The sequence below is a fragment of the Metopolophium dirhodum genome, chromosome 8, assembly GCF_019925205.1.
Source record: "Metopolophium dirhodum isolate CAU chromosome 8, ASM1992520v1, whole genome shotgun sequence".
NCBI classification, from domain to species: Eukaryota; Metazoa; Arthropoda; class Insecta; order Hemiptera; family Aphididae; genus Metopolophium; species Metopolophium dirhodum.
This window is the reverse complement of record NC_083567.1, coordinates 23,409,499-23,414,246: the sequence shown is the minus strand read 5'-3', so window position 1 is coordinate 23,414,246 and position 4,748 is coordinate 23,409,499. Positions and strand designations below refer to the sequence as shown.

Genomic DNA, 4,748 nt, shown 5'->3' with positions numbered 1-4,748 from the left:
GAATTATTTTGTTATAAGTTTTGATCGGCGAATAAGTGCGGTGCCATTTGTAAGACGCGTAGGTATGTAAAAAATTGAAAAAGCAAACATTTTGAGATAAATGATTCCTTTTTTAATTTATAATAGTATATTCAATAATCAATACACTTTAATAACAAATTATAAACAAGGAGAAAATGTTGAAAATGATCAATGAAATTAAGGTACTTCTAGTGGTTCGATTTAAAAAAATGTAAAAATGTTTGTATTGGTAAATAAGTTTACTTTGCATCGGTCGGGGTACTTTTTCAATTTTAGAAAATTCTTGACGAGAATAAATATTTTACATTTTATAAATTTATACATTTTTGATATTGAATATATTAAAAAATATCTAAAATATAAAAAATATTCTCTGACCGATGCAAAGTAGACTTGTTGACTAATTAAAAAATCTTTACATTTTTTAAATTGAACAAATAGTAGTACTTTAATTTTTGTCAGTCGCTAAGGTATTTTTGATGAAAAATTAATAGGGTTTACAGGGGCTTTAATAGCCACATACATATCGCCCCATAGGTTTGCGTACACAAAATAATTATGAATTTTGGGCTTATTTAAACAGAAATGTTCAATCAAGGTAAAGTACACAAAACTATTGATATCAATTTTACATAATACTTGTCTTATTAATATTGCTTTAAATATATAATACTATATTAGAGCTACCAGCAGACTACAGACTATAGGTATTACTATTTTCCTAATCTTGGTTATCGGCAACGCGTATTCCCCACGCATATTGAAAATAAAATAATTTTTTAAGGTAATATCTGAAAAACCTAGTACAGACTCGGCAGTGACTCATTTTAACGATATCAATGCCATACCCTATAGCTGGACTGGACATTTTTAATGATATTTATTTATATATTTTTATTACCTATATTACCTACATGCTACGGATTAAGATATTTATAATTCCGTAGCACGTGCCATTGCCCATTGATTAGGTATCACATTAATATCACAGTATCACTATTTGGCATTCATTAATTTATGATATTACCTAAAACCACAATTAGGGATACCTAAATGGTAAATTCTAGAGAGCCTTTATATATAAATATAAATATTATATTATAGCCTTTATAGTTTATATAATATGATGTTACGGGTAAAATACAAAATACGGTTAGTGTTTACATTATCCGTGTAACTACCTGTACATATTGGAGAAAATAAAAAAACTATTTATAAAACGTTTATTTCGTACAGGTACATTACTCGGGTATTTTACACATTATCTACGACTGATTATCTGAGTAGGTAAAGTATACTTATAAGTTATAACGATTATAAAAAATAAATAATCAATATATAAAAATAATAATATAATATTAATATAATATAATATATAAAATATTTATTGCGACATCCGGGTTATGTTCTGAAATCCCTGAACAAAAGTCCGATGAAAAAAAGGCTGCGTAAGAGTTGATTCCCGGGTACCTGTTTACCTGAACTGATTCCTGTTGAGTTGATTCCTGGGTCATCAAGAGATGGTATGTACGAGTTGATTCCCTGGTCATTATATATTATTTTCAATATTTAGTCAAATTAGTCAGCCTATAAGCCTAACCCTAGAAACACCACGAGGAGATCGGCTGACAAGTTTCTAAAAAATATTGTTATTTTTAGTTTTTTCATATTTTGAAAATCATTCAAATTTTTGTTAAAATATTATTAGTAAAAAAATTTAGTAAGTAAAAAATTATTATTAAAAAAATTAGTTATTAGGTAAAAAATTACTATTAAAAAAATTTAGTTATTTGGTAAAAATGTATAACACATTGTTTTTTTTAAATTTGGTATCTGGTAATGAGATCAAACTCGTACATATCTAATAATGACCCGGGAATCAACTAATACATAAAGTAGGTCTCGGGAATCAACTCGCCTACTGCGAAAAAAAAGTCCGATGGAATAAAATTCCGAAATTAAAAGTCCCAAATTTAAAAAATATCAAAGTTGGGTCACCTAATCATTGATTATCTTTCAGTATCAGGATCTAACCATATTATATTATATGCTACAGTTTATCACTTTAATTGGAAAGTCGTAAATTACAAATTTATTATTTATAAAAATGTAAACAACAAAATTTGTTCCCCGACCCCAGGATTTTACATGTCGACAAGTACAGCGGCTATTTATGTTTTTGGTCCAGAATTAGATATTAGAGAGTGCTTTACCATCTTTGCCAGAGTACATTTCGTTAAGTTTAGGAGTTAGATTTACAAACAATACGTATATGAATGATGACAAATTTAGTCATTATTGTTCTATGGACTATGATTGATTGTCTGGCATTCCTTCCCCTTAAACGGGTTTACAAAGAAATGGAGTTTTTAAAATAAACAAATATCCCTGAAGCAAATGAATTACTAACTAAATTACTTCGACATCACATATGTAAATGGTTCGTATAAGGGAGTTGGTGCTGGTATGAATATACAATTAAAAAAAACTAAACCCTTATTATTTTTACCAAAAACGTCGAATATGTTTTTGAAGCCACTTTCAATAATGAACACAGAACCAATAATATATATGTGAATCGTGGAACAATAGCTTCACACACTTGGTAAGACATACAACAGGTTGTCATCCAACGGTATTCGGAAAAAAAAGTCCCGTACTAACTAAAAATTTTAATAAAATATTTTATGGTTATAGATATTATATTAAAGAAGTGTTAGGTACATTGATAAATGTAATGATTATATTATGATTATATTTAATTATGTAAATCATAATAAAAAAGAATAATGTATTTAGTTGGAACGGGGCTTTTTTTTTTCTTATGACGGGGCTTTTATTTCCAATGAATGTTGACCGGGGCTTTTTTTTCCTAGATTCTCATCTAACAATATAGGTGCTAATTCGCAAAATTAAACTCGAGGTTAGGCGAAAATTGCACTAAGTAGCACGGGACAAAATATAAAAATTGAAAACCATTCAAAAATTTTTTACTTTATTCCTAGTTACTTTTTTTAAAAATTGTATTGTTTCAAGTAAGTAGTTCAGTTGATCAAACATATACATTCATAGTCTATTATATAACTATTATATTACTATTTTATATATTTTATATTTTATTTAAAAAAAAATTCATACTAAATAATAAATAATATTATATTGTTAAATTCAATATTAATAGTCAATAATTTGCTTTAAAAAAAAAATGGTGGTGGTGGGGAAATGTCAGCATCAAAAATATATTGGGGGGGGAGATGTCCTACTAGACCGAAAACAGTCGGGGGGAAAATGTCCATTTGCCCAAAAAAATATGAGGCTCCAAACGTTATGCAAACGCATAAAAAACTCTGAGTTAGGTGTTGAAGAGTTTATAACTAAAGTTGGAAACAATATTAGGACACGGTCAAGGTATTTATAGGCTAAAGATATATTTTTTATAATAATAGTAAAGTAATATTTGGTGTGTAATGTCATAAATTATGTAATTTTTTTTAATTTGTATTGTATTTTTACTATGTATTTGGTGTGTACCTAATATAAATATACATTTTTACCCGACTTTTATGTCACAACTTATATGTAATATTTTTAATTAGAATTTAAAATAAATATTTTTACACGTCAATTTGGTGTATACATAAACATTTTTACCGGACTTTTTTTCTCCGGATTTTTTAGTAGAAAACCATTATCTGTTAGCTCACCAAGATTGGAAGTTAACAGATACAATACAAAATTTAAAATGTATACATGTCGGGTGCGTAATTAGTGGGGGGATTAGGGGGATAGATCACCCCCCCAAAAACTTTTTTTTTACCGTTAACATTTTGATCAAAGTATTTATAATGAGTAATGACCATTCATATTTGCTAAAAACTTATATCACCCCCAAGCTTGAAAATTGAATACAAGAATTCTATTACATTGTTAAGTTGAAAAATATTATAAATACAGTCAAACTTTTTTTAAAGTTCAAATTTTGACAAAATTGATCAAATTTAAAATTTAATAATTATTTTGTAGTTAAAAATGTTTAAAATGTTGAACTTTTATAGCTAAAGATTGAACATTTAAAATAAAGCTCTACGTAAATAGGTTATATATAAATAACTGTATTCACAATAATATCATCAAATATATTATATTATACTTATAGTAATATCATAGACTGACTGACCGTCTTCGTTCAGAATCATTCTTATACAATGATATTATATCATTGAATTTAAATTTAACACAATCCATTACAGTGACCCACATGTAACCTACTGGCTACTGTACAGCAGAGCGACATCCACTTACCTACCTTTTTATATTTATTATTTATATATTATAATAATATATTAATATAATATAATCAGTTCATATTATAATATTGTTGTTAAGCTATAATGTTAAAAAAAAATATTATTTAAAATCAAAAACGATATTATTTCATATATTCATTGTACAAACCTACTATGAAGAAACCAATTTGGTAGTACCTATACTAGTATGGATTAGTCATCATAAGTAATTAGTCATTACTCATTAGGATAAAAATAAATAAAAATGTGTAGGGACTGTAAGTCTGTAAATAAATAATTATAATCTGTCATTTGTGATGCGTATTGAATACCTATTTACAACGCGCCAACCTAAATATCTGTGGTTAATCCGATTACCTTTGGCCACCATTTGCAATACTAGTTTTTCGAAAATGGTTTAATCTGATAATGACATGTATC

General features: G+C 27.1%; 1 pseudogene; it reads left to right on the top strand.

Annotated features, from left to right (window-relative positions):
- The first annotated feature begins 2,293 nt into the window (after positions 1-2,293).
- On the top strand, positions 2,294-3,439 carry LOC132951381 (uncharacterized; annotated as a pseudogene).
- The last annotated feature ends 1,309 nt before the right edge of the window (positions 3,440-4,748 follow it).